Consider the following 18,219-nt stretch of genomic DNA (forward strand, 5'->3'; position numbering starts at 1 on the left):
CATGACACAAGTTCTCATAAATTAATTGCATAAAGCATGTATAACCAGTTAAACTTTTGCAGTTTAACCAGTAAAGTACTTCATCTGAACATAATGACTGTGGAATGAGAATGGCTGTTACATGCTGACCTGTAATACTGACATAAACTAATAAAATACATAAATACGAAGTATTTGAAATGTACTTCTTAACTCACTATATTGCAATAATTCCTTTGTATCTTCTAGATAAAGGGAAGTTAGAGTGCTGAGGAATTCAGACATTACATTACTGCATACTGGCTTTTGCATGCTGAGTGCTGGGATGAACTGTTCAGGGGTTAAATTCCTCCTGCACACTGAGTCCAGAGAAGAACTGAGTGCCTGTAACAGCAGATTAAGGTATTGTTGAAGGCAATGGAAAGGGAGACCCTAGAGCTGGCCAGAAGTATACAAGGCCTTAGGCAGAAATACAGGAAGCAAAACGTGGCCCAAACTTTTGGTGCTTTTGCATGAGGCATCCTTCTCCCTTTTCAGTTCCTCTGCACTTAGTGGATATTAGGTGTTTACACACACACTCAGTGTGACATGCCTCTTACTTTGTAAGACATGCCTCTTACTCCCCTAAGTGACTACTAACTTTGTCTCTCATCCTCAGTTTTGCTGTTCACGAAGGGACTGTCTGGGTTGCCGTACGAAAGGTACGTGTGAAATGACCTGCACCATGACTCCTGGGTCTTGCTCCTTCTCATATAAACCCCTTCGCATTGTTTCTCCTTCATGGAAGGAGAGAGAGCAGCCTTTTTCTCCTGTTCTGTTTCCTGATGTCCACTGGTTTCTTTGCTGAGGAGAGAGGCTGTTGGGTAATGTGCCCCAGCAGACCTGGACATGGATGCTTTATTTGCAACCCTGAGGATCCTTCAAACAAACCTACCTCTTGGTTCCCACAGCTTGCTTTTTCACAGCACATTGCTAATAAACTTGGACACTGCTGTTATGACAATACTGAACAGTTCCAACTCTACATCTCGATCACTGACTTCGTGCTAGGCTGAGAGTTAAACCTACTCACCTGTTTCCTCAGCACTGTTATTTATGGCAATGTTCAGGCTCCAAGCACACCTAGCTCAACACAGTTCTGCAAGTTGCATTAAAATGTCAGATTTCCAGACTGACTGTGAATCAGTATCATCAGAATACATTACTTAGCAGCAGCTGGATACCAGAAAGGCTTAATTCAGCCAAAATAAGGATGGAGCAGCTCAAAAAAGGAAGCTAGATCAAGTGATAGCCTCGTTATGACCCAAGGTCTTCTAAATCTTATGTCTCATAGTGATCAATCCCAGGTATTTCTCAGGTCATTTTCTGCCTACTGCAGGTTGCCTGTCTGCTAGGATCTGCTAGGATCTGCTAGGATCTGCTAGGATCTGCATTCTGATAGAGACTAGCATAATGCACAAAGCACAGCATGTAATATCCTTTCCAGAATTTTCATCATAATTATTACTTGTCTAGGTATTCTTGTAATTTATACAAGTTGCTAATGCTTCCTTGAGTTTAACTGAACTCTTGGCTTCAAAATCTTCCTGTGGCAGTGGATTCCACAGTCTAATTACATGTTGTGAAACTGTCATCTTTATTTCTACCACTGCCTCTGAATTCTTATGTTTTGAGGCAGAATTGTCTATTACTCCATGTTTAGATCACTCTGTTTTATATTTTCTATCACCTCCTGTTTGTCCTGTTCACAAAAGAAACAGTCAGATGCAAGAGTACTGACTTAAAAAATACAGTAATTTGATTTCTGCATAAAGCAAGAAAAGTCAAAGGCTGCTTTAACTTGATCTAAACAACAGATGCTTCTGTAAACTTCTGCAGTTTATGCCCTTTTCCTACATCCCTGCCAATTCCTGAGCATTCACACTCTGCATGGTTAACTACCTGCCTAAGGACCAATTTCTCCCCTACTGAACACCTGAATGAAATCATTGGATAATGCTCATTTATACTGGTTGAGGACCTGATTTATAGCATTTTATCTCCATGAGCTTTTCCCAAAATTCAAATGAAAGCAAATTCTGTCTTCATTTCTTTTACCCTGCTTTTGAATTTAACCCTTTATTTTAGTTTAGCTTAATTCCGAGTGAGGGTGCCCACACCAGGATCCAATTCTGTGCTATAAATGCACTTTAAAAATTAATTCAGATCCTATTGTCTAAGAGTCCCCATGTAAACAGGTTCCAGAATATCTATGAAATACATCTGTGAAACACAACATATAATTCAAACAAAAAAAAAACCAAGAAAAAGCAATTATTGGATGTTTTTATCTTTTAAATCCATCACCTGGAGGCAGTCATTAATAAAAAAATCTCACAACTCTGAACATTTCATAGCTTTAACACCTTGAAGTATTTAAAGATCAAGCTCTGCTCTTTCTAAACCCCATGAATGCCGCTCCCCTGTCCCCCCATCTTGAGCAACAGACAAAAACTTCTTGCTGGGGCTCACCCTGCAGTGGTACTGACACTGCTGAGACTTGCCAGTCTCCCACCGAGCGCTGGCATGCGCTTTTGTCTGATTTCTGCCATCACCTCTGCCTGTCCTCCTCACCTGGAAAAGCAGACTTTTTGCTGTGTTGTTTTAGTGTTGTAGATAAGGAACCTGAGGGCCATAATCCAGCACTAGCATGCCTCATCACTTCAGAAGGAGATCAGCGACGTTATGCCCCTGTCCTGTCACAAATTCACTCCAAAGTTGTTCAGGTTCATAAAACCCTACGTGCATTAGGAGCCTGTAACCACAAACGAGTGGTGTCCAGCCATCCCACTGTTCTTAAAAGTTGCTGCACGTGATAGCCATTGACCCTCTCTCTTGGTAGCTGCTGTTTTTCTGCTGCTTGCAGATCTTGGCACCAAAATTTGTGCCGGAGTGACATTTCTGTAGCAGCTCCCATTAACTGGAATAAAAACAATAATTTGAAATTGGCAGCTGTGATGGAATGAAATGTTTCCATAGAAGGCACTGCACGATTATTTCTTGCTAATGCTAAAATTGTGGGCAGGATACTCTTGTGGAAGATTTTCCATCCAATTTGTATTGTGGCAGACATGATTAGGATGCTGACAAAATCAAGGCATCATGGTGTATAAGTCAGATCACAGAAAGCATAAGGGTTTAACTCTTGTAATAACGAAGTCAGCTGGCAGCAGTGCTGTTAGTAATACAGATTTGCTTTCGAAATTTTCCCTATGAACTCTGCCAGCAGAACTCTGCCAGCAGAACTCTGCCAGGTCATTAGCAAACTGCAGAAACAATTTGGCATGTCTCAGGGAGTCAGCTAGTTTGCTTTTTAATGAATGGCCACTAAAAAAGCTAGTAATGTCATAGATAGCAAGAAAAAAACCAGAAAACATTATAAATTCAATTATAATAATTAATCTTGCTGATATGATACTTATCCCCAAACCCACTGAAATGAATAGCAGCAACCCAAGCAGCCTCAGTGGATTCTGAATAGGAATTTTAAGAAGCAAAATACAACAGGCAAGAAACCCAGAATGCAGCATGATAGCTTGAAATTTCTTACTTCTGTTTCACATATGAACAGTGACTAGTGTGTCAGAAAATCAGTCTGTTTTTCACATCTATGTCGGCTGGTATAAGTGAATATCTGCTATTACCTCTTCCTACAGACCCTGCCTCAGGTAATACTTAGGAGCTCAGTATGCACAGCAGGAATTTATAATGAGCTCTCAGTTTAGATTCCCATCACTACAAAAAAGAAAGGTTAAAAAAACGTTCAGAAGAAAAAAGCTGGTGTCCATCAAAACCAAATGGGAGCCCAGGGTTTGAAAATGAACAATAAAAGAGCAATGGATGTGATACCCAAGTCATTACAGTAATGCAACAATACTTTCTTCCCACTGAAAGAGCCCAGGACTTTATCACAATGCCACATCAGAGTCACTGGCATTTAGCCCTTGGAGAATATCTACTTCCTTTCTAAATGCTGGTGAAAACTTAGCTGGATTGACAGCCCCAGGACCTGACACATTCAATTTAGCTACACAACAGGAGCAATGCTGTCAGAGTGAGATGCCTCTAGCTCTGTTCCCCAGGACATCTGTGAAAGGACAGTTATGTCCTTCTGCCCTTGAGTGAGTTCAGTCAATCCAGTCTTATGGGGAGCAAGATTTCTTTGTCTGTTTAAGATGGCCAGCTCACCTTCCAGCCCTTGCTTCCTAAAATCCTAGCTACTTTGTGTATATAGCAGACTTCGTTTTAATTTGATACAAAAAATTCTATCACAATCTTTGCCCATCCACTGCAGACAACCAGAAGACAACATTTACCCGGTGGTTTTGGATGAGTCAGCTTATTTCCAAAGAGGGACGATATTTTCTGCAGTTTGGGTACTAGACCAACTATCAGGCTATAGGTACCTCAATAGACAGGACTTTGCCACTGATTTTACCGTAGACCATAGAATTAGAAGATGTTGATTTTTGGAAGGGCCCTCTGGAGGTCATTGAGTCCAACCCCTGCTCAAAGTGTGACTTCCAGGTTCAATCAGCTTGCTCCAAGCCTTGTTCAGTGAAGTTTTGAGAATCTGCAAGAATGGGGATTATACATCCTCTCTCAGCCCCCACTCCAGTACTGCCCCACTCTCACAGGCGGCTTTCTACATTGTTACAGGGCTTAGACCCCTTCCTTTTTCTTGCCCTTTAGTCTGTCTACCTAGATAGACTATCTCTTCCTGTTTGTACAAGGCTTTGTCATTCAAAGGAGACCATCCTTAAGAATAAGAATAAGAATAAGAATAAGAATAAGAATAAGAATAAGAATAAGAATAAGAATAAGAATAAGAATAAGAATAAGAATAAGAATAAGAATAAGAATTTCTTCCTAAAAACATTTGAGATGCTGTTGGGAATCTCCAAGTATCGCATGGCTACAATAATTTCAACACTAAGCCGTGCAGATCCAGCTGCTGACCAGGAGAGTGGGATAGGCTGCATGCAAATTATTAGAAAAAGAAAGAAAAAAGATGCATTGTCCAAGCATTGTGAATACCACTGCCCAACAGCTTAGCTGCTTGGTATTACTATGCTGTTGCTTTTCTTGTCTGCATATTCCCCTGAAAACTCATATAGTGTAGCCTCAAACTGTTCTTCCTAGAGACGAAGCACAGCAGACATTAATAAAACCAATCATGGTTCAAAGCGGGGCTTGAGATCTAACCACAATCCATCTTGAAGTTTGATTAAGCGCTCTAACACCTTGAGGAAGAAGAGAAGAAAAGCCAAAAATAGAGTGCTGCTCTAGACAAGTACAGGACTGACAACAAGGTGAGCTAAAAAGAAGATATGATAGTGTATTGTACTTCACAGAGACTTTAAGTCCCGTAAAAGTGCTTTGCAGCTCATCTTCTCCCAAACCATGGGGCTGTACATGTCTAAGGCTGTTGCTTTTTTCTGTTGCTGTTTTTTTCATCTAGGACCTGGTAAAATGTAATCCCTGTGTTATTGTCCAGATCCACTCATTGACTGCTAAAGGCATCCTATGATGAGCCAAGCCTCAGCCTGAGTTCCCCCAGCACTCAGCCTGCTATCTTTGGGAGATTTTAAAATCTTTTAAAATCACTTCCACCTGGCACAAATACAGGCCCAGATCCCTCAACTGCATGCTGCAATTTCACAATGAGTCTTCGTGTTGATCCCAAGGCCCATGTCTGCATGTTTACTGACACACGGAACTGCTCACAGGATTGATGCAGCTGCCCAAACATCTGGTTTGATGCACTGCCCAGGATATTAACACTTCTAAGCATAGTTTACAGAAGCGACCATCAGACTGCATGGCCTGTGGGACTTAAACAAACTATCAGAAAACTAAACGGGGGAATAATACAGTATTACTCACTCAAGCATTTGAGGCAAAGTATGGTAAGAAGAAACAACCAATTCTTTGCTTAAGAGTCACACATCAGTGAGACATTGGTCTGTGCTGTGAATTTTCCATTGTTCACTGTGCAGCATAAAATCAGATTACAGCATCGTTTATGATAACATTATTACAGTTATATTTACAGTTTGTGAGCAAGATTTTAACAAATATATTCAAATATATTAATAAAAAGCTGTATCTTCATATACATAACAAAGATATAGTGTTTAGCAGACACACGGAAAATATTAGAACTATGCTGAGGACAATGCAGCTAGGAAAAATAGGGTTAATCCCACCACTGTGCAGTAGTTTGCAACTGCTTTATACTACCTTTCCATGAATGAGATGCTACAAATTATATAGCTCTGGTGGTCAGTCTTGAATCAGTGACAGACAGGGTCTGCTCACTCAGTCCCTGCCAGAGGGTGTCATTTGTCCTACTGTTTTTGAAGTGGAGGGGTGAATGGAGGCTTTTTCCAGATCTCAGGCCAGACAGTTTAGCTAAAAACCAGCTCCCTGTGATATTTTCAGCCCTCGGACTGCTTTTCCAGAGACCCAGAACTGCTTCCTCTGGATCTTTTCACTTCCATCTCTTTTCCCTTCTGGTGTCCTCTCCGTTTGCCATCACCTCTTCTCATCCCCTCCACCTCATCCACTTGTCCACTTCTCCTTTAACCCACTATCTCCTTCCCCAGCTACCTTGTCTATGATGCTGGCCCAAAGCTTGCGGGTCCCAGGAGAGCCACCAAGAGGAAAATACAGGACAGGAGTACCTTTTAGGAACAGTGAGGAGCAGGTGTCATTTTTCATTTGCTCTGTGTCATGAATTTTTCTTTCCCCTCCTCCAACCCTACTCCTACAAAGACTCTCTCCCCCCAGCACACATATCAGGAGAAAGTGCCACCTAGGACTGGGATCACAAGTGTTGGATAAAGTTGTGTGTGTGCATAATGAGAGAGAAAGAGCTTATTATACCATGCAAGGGCTCGTCTTCCCTCTCCAGGTGCTCCAGGGAGCACCAGAGAATCTAAGCGATACCAGCTAAATTACCTCAAAACTGAAAGCAGAGTCTCTTCACCTGTCCTAAGACAGATCAGTGCTCCCACACAAATCTAAGATCAGCAGCTCTTGTCTCCAGCTGGGAAAGTAACAACTCAGTTAAGAGCCTTATCTGTGCATGGCTTCCAGCCTCTTCTTCTTTAGTCAGCTGAAGTGTCTTAAGCTTCCTTGGTGGTCAGTTTTCTCTGAACGACATCTGGCTCTGAAAGCCTGTTCTGCTGGTAAAATGCCCTGGCACTGGCCCTCGCACATGGTACATTAGGATCCTTGTATCTTTCAGGAAAAGCTACCTTTATCTAATGCTTTTCGTGATTTTTGCAATCAATGCTTTTAGTGATTTTGCAAATAAAAAATTTGCAGGCTGCTCCAACCAGAGGGAGGTAAGGGTGACAAACCTACCCTCTCCTTCTTCTGGAAGCCCTCTGCAGAGCTCTTGCACCTTCCACATGCACATAAACCAATACCATTTCAAGGACTCCCCCGACTGCAAATTGACTTACTGTTGTAACTGCTGCTGACGTCTGTCTGTGTTGGCGCCAGGCTGTACTGAATCGACCCCTCAGAGGTGGCCCTTCCTGACAGTAAATGGGAGAAGAGAAGGGAGAAAAGGAAGGGGAAAAGAAAGGGAAGAAAAGGGAATATTTAGATAAACTCACTGAACAGATCTGCAGACATCCTCCACTATTTTTTAACACAACTTCTTGCTGTAAATTCCTCCCCCCTCCAACACACACACGTTCACATGCACACATACACATCTCCAAGCAGAAGTCTGGAGAAGCTGGTTGCCTCCAGTCCCGCCAAGGAGTCTCGTTTGCTTTGTCTGACTGTCAGCCCACTGGAAATGCCTTGTACTAGTGTCATTAAAGAGGGTGGATGGCATGCAAGCTGCAGAACTGGCAATGCCATTGCAACAGGTATGTGCAGAACGTTACTGGTAGATAAGATCCTTGCAGATCAGGCTGTCAAGCCTGAGTTAATCTTTCAGTATTTCCTTAAAGACAGATGCATATGATAGGACCTGAATGTTAAACATGAGCATGTCAGCCCTGCTGTCCTGTTCATTAACAGACATTGGATGCAGCAGGAAAAATAGCTTGGCAGCATTTCTCATTATGAATAACTTTTCCCTCAGAAAAGTGCAATCCAAATCCTCTTTGGCATTAAGGGTATGTTTGACTCAGGTCAGGAAAAGCTGTTATTAACCTGACGTGTCTCCTTAGCAAACTCCACTTGCGAATTTGCTATGGAGAGGAGTCCCTGTTGCAGAAGGTGCAGAGGTACAAGCATCAGACTGCTCTGATGTTCTTTGTTCTAGACATGCTGCTCTGTAAATGAGGCCCCAGAGGTGGACTGACAGCCTCTCAGCCTGAAAGCACTTAAGTCCATGTATTTTAACATTCGAGGTCAGGCTTGCTACATTTCCAATCCAGTTCTCCTCTTTTTGGTCTTACTGCCTTCTCATTTGCACAAGGTCCAGGTATCAGAGTTAGCTTGTATGACCTCCCTTTACCTGCAGTGTAGGACACTCAGGTATGTGCTATACTGTGAGCAACCCAAGGAATCTGAAAGGTTCATTGAGCTTTTAATAAAAATAGTTTCTGTGCTGCTGCTACAGAGCAAACAATGAATCCATCAGCACCACAGGTACACGGCCATGTAAACAGTGGGAGATTTTACCAGTGAGGAGGAAAGGAGCTTGGCATCTGTCCTTCAGTCCAAAGTCTCGGCCTAACTACTAAAGCACCAGTGAGTGAGTCTAAATACTGTTCTATAATTAAGCATTTTTTTTACCAAGGTCTTATTTCTCTTTACATGATATCCCTTCCTGACTTGTTCTCACAGAATTTGACTGGGCCGTACATACTACTGAGTAATGAAGATGGATGATAAAACAGCATTCACATTAGTTATAGGATTTTTCAGAGAGGACATGCAGAATTAATTCTTCATTTGAGAAATCACTGGAATGCACGCATAAGTATTAAACTACCTAGAAATGCTCATTATACTAACTGAAGAGCAGTTAATGCTAAGTTGCTGCTGACAGATGCTTTCACCCTTTCATATGAATGCGGAAGAACACCACTGAAGTAATTTTTGTCTTGTCAGTGCAAAGGTTGAGGAGAAATTTCACTTTTATAGTCTCTACCTTGCAGTAGAATCAGCTAAAGCAAGATATAGGGTCATCCCTGCAAACCCTGACAGAGTACAAAGTTTTAAGATACTACTCTTGAGTTACTTTGACTGAAGGCTCCAGTCTTTCAGGGGCATTTGTATTTTTAGTTGTGCTTACATCTGCTTGCAACAACTTTTCACTAAAAATCAGCAATAGCCCAAACACTCTCAGACGCTTCAGAATTGCCTAAGAGAATCAGCAAAAAAGGTAATTTGGTCATGAGTTCTTGTCCTCTCGCTGCTTCACATGTAGCAGCACACAGATTCTCTTGCTGAGAGGGACACGAGGTGACTGATGCATTGACCTATTGTTTTTTTAAAGATCGCATTACGTTCAGAACTACTATTTATTCAGTGCTATTTTCCTTGCTTTTCCAAAACAGCCTTCTCAAATCTACTAAAAAGCATCATGCCACCTACCTAGGCTTTCACTTGCTTCCTGTTTATCAAAGAAACCACTTCTAAGGCATTCTTACTGTTTATAAAGATTTTCCCAGAACTTGCCCTCCTCTATTCCAAGTCCTTTTGATCTCCAGCCTCTATTCGAGCTGTTCCTCACTTTTGTTTGCACAATAGCCTTGCTTTCTTTAATTGCATATTGTTTTAGTACTCATCCATCATTTTTTTTTTCTCTCTCCTTTGCCTGCCTTGCCTTTGCTTCCTTACTAAGGTATTTTAAGTGTTCAACATTTTTCAATAAGTCACTACTGCTTTTATTTTCTCTTTATTTCTTGAAACATTTCTTTACATGTCAAAACTGAAACTTCTCAAATGCAAGGCTTGTAGAAGCCTCTCTAGACAAATGCTGGGTTAACACATTTTGCCACTCTATCTTTCTCTGAGTCTCTTGAAGGATTTAATCTTCAAAGCAAGAAATAAGAAACCAAAAGTGGGTTTTTCTGAGGTATAAAGACATACCCCATCTTTTCAGTGCTGCTGGAAAACAGTTATTTCTAGTCAATTGTCGACTACTCTTTTGAGTTTGTGAATCTTTCTTTCTTTGAGGGAAACTGCAAACTGTTTCACAAGCACTGAAGCAATAGCACATACTAAAGCATTTTTATGTGCCTACAAAACCACTTTCAATTAAAATTGCATTTATAGTTTTGGCAATTGTCACTATTTTCTTTCCTTTCTTTTAACACTTGTCTTTCTTACTTACAGCTTTAGCTCCTTGGAATAAATGAAAATCAGAGAACCATGGCTTCATATAAACAATGAAGAGCTCAGACAAAATAGAACAGTAGCCTTTTTAGTTGTGCATAAAAACAGGAAAAACAAAAAACCATGAAAACTTGATCCCTTCCTGCTCAAAAACCAAAATATTAAAGCCCTTAAACTTGTATTTCTTTATGATAGATAATGATTTTCAAGGCAGAGTTAAGAAGAGAATGTTAAAAGGGACCTTACTGCTGTCTTCAGCATCCTCATTGGAGGGGAGAGCAAAGACAGAGACAGACTCTTCCCAGAGATGCACACAGGAAAAGTGAGAGGCAGCAGGCACAAGATGCAAGACAGGACACTCCCATGAGATCTTAGGAACAATTATTTTCCCCAAAGAGGAAGGCGTCCATTACAGCATGGTCTCAGGGACATCACAGGTTCTCCATTCTTGGAGCTATTCAAAACATAGCTGGCCATGGTGTGGAGCAATCTGATCTAGCTGGGCTAGTGTTGAGGAGGGGGAAGCAGAAGCAACCTCCAGAGGTCCTTCCAACCTGCATCATTTTATGATTTGTGACACACGCGTTTAGTAATCCTCAATTTCCGTATTTACATCCCACACATTTGAGAGAATAATTGCTGACAGGATCTGTGGTGCCTTCAAGAGAGATACTTCCCTCTGCCTCAAAAAAAAAAAAAAAAAAAAAGAAAAAATTATCATTAATTACGTTCTCTGCCTAGTTTCACATCAAGTGCCCTATATAATTCAACCAGAGATAGCTGGAGTGAACAGTATGCGCAAAATGCAAGATAGAATCATAGGGGAATTAAAACAGCAAAAAAGATGCTGTATTGACAGATATAAATGCCAAGAAAAAGGACATATACAGATATTGTAGCACCTAAATTGTCTTTCAGGGAACAGCCTTCTGCTCAAGAAAGAAAGAAGCAGGAGTCTACCTACATACTTCTTCGATTTTTAAAAGGCGGAAGAACAGTTTACACACTGCTAGATAAGTATAAATCTGGCCTCTGAAAGTTAGCGAATTGCTGTGTACCCTGGAAATGTACATCCAGCACATGCAAGCTTCCTCAGCTCTCTTTGACAACAAGCTGGAATTCAGTGCTTCACCTTCAGCCTCCTAAAGTTGCACCATGGCCAAGAGAGAGCAGCCAGGTAAATAACCTGTTGCAAGTAGCAAGGAGTTCCCTCCAGAGCAGAAGCAAAGCTCCGGCAGGAACAACCACCACCAGTTGGTTTCTACTTAAAACTGATTTCTTTTTTTTCTGCACATGAGATGAAAGCCAATGATTCACAACAATTGTCCCAGCACTCCCAATGGAGTGATGCACCTCTCTCTGAGGAGTGATAGTGACCCCCAACACTCAAGGCCCATAGTGGGGGGAAGTTTCACTGCGGGGCTGGAAGAGCAAAGACCCTCACAGCGCTACAGGCTGACCAGCAAGGAGCCTTCAGCCTTAACTGTTCCAGGCATCTCCAGTCACAAAGGCTGGTCCTGCAACCTCAGCTTTTTCTTTGAAATCATGGTAAGCAACAGGCATGACAGCCCTCCTACTGTTCATTGGTTGTGGGTTTTTTTAATATCTGATATTCCTCTGAAGGGCCAGAATATTCTCTCAAATTATAAAGCACAGCCCTGATGTTTCAGGAAAACAGTATCGTTGTCTCAATAACACCTAAATAGACCCTGGTTTATCTAAGATTTATAAAAATCAGGCAGATTTGTTTCCTAGCAAATTCAACACAACTTACTTCATTCTCACCCAAGCTGCTGACATTCATTTTAGAAAAACAGATCTGTGCTTTCATATGCATCCACGTTGATTTCTTGCAGACATGACAGTTTTAAAAGAGGTCTGAGGAATGCAGATTCAACATGTGAATTACCTGGCCAGAGACAGACAGAGAGAACCAGGGACAGCCTGAAATAGCAAACACCTTTGTAGTCAAAGAGATCAGCTGCACTGAGACTGGAAAGACCCTGATTTACCTTATGTAAAAACAAGAACTTTAATCTGGACTTTTGACATTTTAGCTTGCTGCCCTAATTACAGACTGTTGGATATTTTGGTGTGGACTGTATTCAGTTGCTTACAAGACCTGTAAAAGGAAATCCTTCTGCAGCTTTCTTTTTACTTAGTATACAACAAACCCAGGTTTCAGCCATGGTCTGCCCAATGCTGACCAGCAGGAATCCTAATGGCTGACTTCCCTTCAGCTGTGGAACAAATCTCTCAAATCTTGAAAGGGCTGTTCCTCCTTGAGGAAGAAAAAGTCTCAGTTTTTCCCAGGAAACAGTATTCTTGTTTTCCAGCTCGCGTCAGGTTTTAACCAGCAGTTTTCCTCTTGCAACACAAGCACGGATTTAATGCCCTCTTTTCCGTTGCCTGAGCTGCCACTTTCACTCAGAGGACAAACCACATCTTCTCTTGGCAGATGCTACCCATTTCCATAACCTCATCCCACTTTCTTTGAAATTACTATCATTCATCATCCAGTAGCATCTAGAAGCCTCAGATATGAAGGCCCCACACTGAGTTTTATCATTATATCAGAGAGTGAGTTCACAAAAGATTGCCTTGTTTTTCTCATTTAATGCAGTGCCTAACAAAATGGATTTTCAGCTTTTTAACCTGAGGCTGTTAGTAACAACGCATATATAAATAATAAAATCCCGGTGTATGCAGATGTCCACAGTGGGGAAGAGAAAATTACCTAAGGACTTAGCATTTGTCTGCAGGATGAGTTTTAAAAGGACAGTATGCTCTTTCAGGGAATATTTTAGTACTGCGACAGGTTTCCTATTTTTACATATAGATCAAGACAGACAGAATATAAATAAAGCAATCTATAGCTGCTTCATCCAGGCACAACCAGCTCCAAGAGTTAAAGATCTGAGACAGTTTTGTTCTGCACTAAATTAAATTCCGGCACACAACATGCCAGCTCTGCACTACCGTGGATTGCACCCCTTTTCCCAGTGAGCCTTTGTCCCTCCCTGTTGACCGTGGTGGCAGACACTACCTGTGCATCCCATTAACACTGCAAGAGAAGCACCGGTTGTGATGACAGCTTGATGTTGATGGACTTTTGCAAATCTCAGCTGAGGAGCTAAGCATAGCTGTAGAGAGGAAGAACTGATTCTGCTCTGCTCTACCTCCTAACGCCACAGCATATGAAAGTTTTCTGAAGGGATCTTTAACTGGTCTAAGTGCCCCTCTTGGGAGTAGTGTTTTCAAAAACTCTGAAGTCATTTAGGTGTTTCTGAAGTCATTGTCAGTAAGTCAGGCTTTTAAAAAAATAGTAACAACACACTGCTTTTAACAGCACCACTTTTGATAGAGAAAATACCAAAACTAGGAAATTTGTTTTAAAGTAAATTTTAAGGACGTCTCAAAATATTATCAAAAATCAAAATTTCTGAAATTCGCACTGTCTGTTAGAAGGGCTTAGTCCAAGTACTACAAATTTTCTGGTTGGTTCAGCTAAGCTGTGTGGACATCCTACAACACCTCCTATGAGCATATATTGAGTCCATATCTCTGTGGCTTTATGCAGGATGAACTGTTAAGTGCCAGGACCACCATCTGGACAAGGGACTATAAAGAGGGTTCAGAGTGGAGGATAACACTTGCAACCTGCTTTAGTGACAGGAACAATCCAGATGATTTTGAAAGGACTTAGCAGATGGACCTTGCCGCAAGGCACTGAGAACTCTTATCTAGCCCTGTGGAGCTCTACACTCCCCTTTCAATCTCTCCTTATCAACAAAATCCTTCATAGCTTAATGGTGGCTCTAATTATAGAGCAGGAATTTCTTCTGATAAGGAAGCGGTTTACCCACTGTAGCACACTCAGTGCAAATGCTCCTTTAATATCTCAAAAAACTTGAAAGGCAGTGAAGCAGAGTGGCTCAGCACACACTTAAGGCTATCAACCAAAGACCACACAGACAGGCACAGTTCTCATATTTCCCAAAACTTTTACAGTCCTAATAATATTCTTTTAACATAGTTTGTGTGTGCAGTAAATAATTCCCTGACTCTACATCAATACGTCTACATCATCACAAAGTTCTCCAGTAAGATTTCAGGAGCAGCAGGGAGCACAGCTATTAATAAAACTGCTGTGAGTAGTATTGATAGCATCCAGCATTATCAATACAGCAATTGACTGACAATAAAAAGATCAAGAATGATTGACTCTAGCATCTGTCAGCTTCAAAGCAGCTGCAGAGAGAAACCAATGCATTAAGTCAGAGAAATGCCAATGTGCTGGCTTTCTCTATGAGAACTCTACAAAGCAGAGCTGGATTTTGCATACTTCTGTTCTTTAAAGTGGCAGTGGATGTAGCATTGTTGTGTCCATCTTGAAAACCAGAAATAAAAAAGAAACGTTGAAGTATTGGGAATGAGGTCAGCTTTGGCTCACATTAAGAAATCACTGAGATAGATGGCTCCTGGCATTTGTCAGCCATTGCTCAAAAAGAATTACTTGGTGACACCAGCAAGCTTACTTTTTATGTGCATTTAATTTGAAGTGAATGTGTGCAGTGTAGTAACCCTGTATGCTATGAAAGACTTCTGGATAGATCTAAGGGAAGGAATTCTCTGCAAGAGTTTTCTTCCTGGTATGAACTCAGAACGGGCAGAAACTATCTTGCTCGTGACATTTCTGTGAAGCCATCTTTATGGAAATGCCCGCACTCTAGCAAATGCCACCTCTTCAGGCTAAAGAAAGTGAAGCAGCTGAGGAATTATACGATACAGGTCTATGAAAACATAAGCATCACAGAGAAAATGAGCAGGGATAATTTTTTCACCATCTCTTCTTATCCAAGAATTAAGGAGCAACAAATATAGCAGCTTCGAAACAAAAGGGTAATGCTTATTCATGCAAATTGTAGTTCAGCTTTGGAAATCCTAGCTACAAAGCACTGTAAATACTAAAAAAAATTAAAAATGCAGGCTCCAGAAACAACTGAACAAATTCAAAGAATAAAGTTATTGGTGGGCTTCTAAGCACAAATACCCCACCTCTGGCTTAGGAGTCCCACAGTCCCACTTTCCAAAAGTTTGGACAATGTTCAATGAAGCAACATTATGTCCTTGCCCTGTTCTTGTAATTTCTTGTACAGGAGTGCCTGTCTGGGGACAGGACATTTGGCTTAGTGAACACTGGTCTGATCTGATATGACTATTTTTATGTGACATGCATTGTGTAATGCTCCTTGATGTGATGACTTTTAGGATCAGGGCAACTACACTTAGTAACTTCAGAGAAGAAAGAAGTGTATGAATGGAAATTAATAGACAGTCACCTGTTTTGGCATGAGTATCCATCTGGGCAGCCTAAGGCTTCAAGGTATCCACTCTTGATAATCATATCTTATCTTTGTTCTTACTTGGGGAATGGACACAAACTCCAGAACAGATAGTGTGTAATCACCAAGGGCTGTGAGAGAGGAAGACAGCGTCTCCCAACTGCCTGGACAGATAGGAGCCAAGAAGCAGGAGGGAGCTTACAGGAAGCTAAAAATAAACCCATCCTATTGACATAGCCTTGTTTGCTTCATGATTGTGTGATGGAAAGACTAGACCGATCCATTGTGTCATGAAAAAAATGTTAGCAGGCCACAGTCACTCTGTGGCTCTGTTTAATGACAAAAGGGGAAAAATCATCAACGAGTGGCAAAGAACACTTACACACTCACTACTGCATGTGAGAAAATGCATTTCTTTGCCATAACATTTATTATACTTCTAGGATAGATGGACACAATTTTTCAAAGTAACCAGTGACTGCACTGATTTTGGTGGTGGGAGAGGGACAGGGTTATTTGGAGCTTGGTTTGCACAAAGTGCTAAGACCACATATTCTGAGGAGTCACCCAGGCTCTTTTAAAATCTAGCTATAAGTGTGCTTGGAAACAGAAAAACCTGAACTCACAGCCCACTTGAAACAGTTGCTTAGCCATCTTCTAAGTTTTGCTTTCCTATGGATTCCTACATCCCAACCACCATCTGTGCTTTCAAAAGAGCCGCTCTCTGGGTCCTCAGAAAAGCCACCATCTGTGCCCTCATAATCCCCCTACCTCTTCTCTCCATGCCCACTCTTCCATTGCACTGAAGTGATCGTGGTTACTTCTATTCACCTCCCATCTCCTTTGGCTGTACAGCCAACCAACCCACATACATCCCCACTACAAAGGAACCTTCCTCCAGTGAATACACTGGGTCAAATCATAAGACTAATTTCTCAGCAAGTGCCCCACTCTGAAAACAGAAGAAAGTCTTTGTGAAGGTGAGTAGTGACTGGGTTTCATCCAGATGGTCCAGTCAACACAACACTGTGGGGCAGCTTGTCCCAAGGCACAGTATTATCATTACAGAAAGCGATCTATGCCTTTCTCCTCTGTTTAGTATGCAAACGCCTTTCCTACAGTGGAGGTTTCTTAAATGTTTAATGAAAAGCATTGCTGTCAAACCACTCTTTAATCTTTAACTACAAAATTGAAATGCAGTATACTCTCTGGATCTTCCTACACACATCCCTATAGGCAATAAATTCCATTTTCTTCTATTAAGGAAGTTTATAAGATTGCACCTGTTATAGTAATGTATCAGATGGAAATAAAGAATTTGAAATTATAAGACAACTTGGAGATGGAGACTTGAACTGGATGATTTCTAGCATAACATTTTTACATGATTATTTTTCCATATCTAAAAATCACACTACATATGGCTGCCAAACTCTGCAGGACCAAGTATGTTCTTCCTCACATACTTTCTTTCTTAGCCCTTTGTCACTTTTATGTGCCTCACATAATTTGCCTGCTGTGTTTACTTGCACATATAATCAGCAAAGTCTTTATTGTTCAGTACAAATAACAAAAAAACCCCTAATTCCAGCCTCTAAAATCAGATAGAACAACATATTCTAGCTTAGTTGCTTCTTGCATGGTCAAATTAGGTTTCACTAGAAAACTGAGAAAAAAACCTGTCTTTTACATACAGGGTACTGAATAACAACACCAACTTACATATTTTTAAAAACCTTCTTTTGGGGGGATTTTTCTTATTTTAATTGCAAAGTAGTGCTAAAGAGTTCGCACTTTGTGGCTAAAAACCCTCTCAGAGCAGCTGTGCAGCTTGGGGAGGTTAGCTGAGCTTTTTAAGTATTGAAACGTAGAATTCAATACTGCAAAGTACGTTTCTATCTGCAGTACAGACAGCCTGAAATACAACCCAAAGTGGGGCAAAACTGCCTAAGAACACAAGATAACTCCAGAGTTGTGCCTTTTTCTCCATTGCTATCATGAGTTACATGCTGCTGAGTAGTTTGGTGAAACTTTTTTTTTGCCTGGCTGTAACTTGGACCAGGCTCAAAGCAGCTGTACCCTGCACAGGGAACAGGCTACAGCAGCAGCCTCTTAACCTCACCCGTTTTGGTGGAGGCATTTCCAGCTCAGTTTTATTCAGCTGCCTAACTTATTAAGAGCAGAGCTGAGCAGCTACCACAATGAGAAAAAAAGGAAAACTACAACAACTGGAAACGGACAAACCATTTTTTGTATCAGTGGACGATCACAGCTGAACTCCACTTCTTACTTGCATCGGAACAAGAGACAACTAAAAACTAAATCAGCTACTTTCAAACTGGGACATAATCAAAGTCAGTACACTAAATACAACAGCCATCCTGGCTTGTGCAGCTCCATAAACTCTTCCCACTGCAGAAGCAGAGAAACTTGTGTAGCTTGGAGGTTTTCCTCAGATGTTTTCACAGCATGGGAATGTTTTTAACTGCCTTTAGACTAGCCAGTGTTTAACGTTGCTAGATATGCAAGGATGAAGCATGGA

At 41.2% G+C, this 18,219-nt stretch overlaps 1 protein-coding gene across 3 annotated transcripts in view; it reads right to left on the reverse strand.

Annotated features, from left to right (window-relative positions):
• The window catches only part of NRG1 (neuregulin 1), a 486,241-nt gene that overhangs the window by 302,504 nt on the left and 165,518 nt on the right, over positions 1-18,219 (reverse strand). For all 3 annotated transcript variants that reach the window (XM_087741975.1, XM_087741976.1, XM_087741974.1), the window contains exon 2: positions 7,491-7,565. The gene's annotated coding sequence lies outside the window, so the exon portion shown is untranslated. The remainder of the gene's footprint in view (positions 1-7,490; positions 7,566-18,219) is intronic.

Source organism: Nipponia nippon, unplaced genomic scaffold (genome assembly GCF_047370975.1).
Source record: "Nipponia nippon isolate SJK-2023a ecotype South Korea unplaced genomic scaffold, ASM4737097v1 scaffold_8, whole genome shotgun sequence".
NCBI lineage: Eukaryota > Metazoa > Chordata > Aves > Pelecaniformes > Threskiornithidae > Nipponia > Nipponia nippon.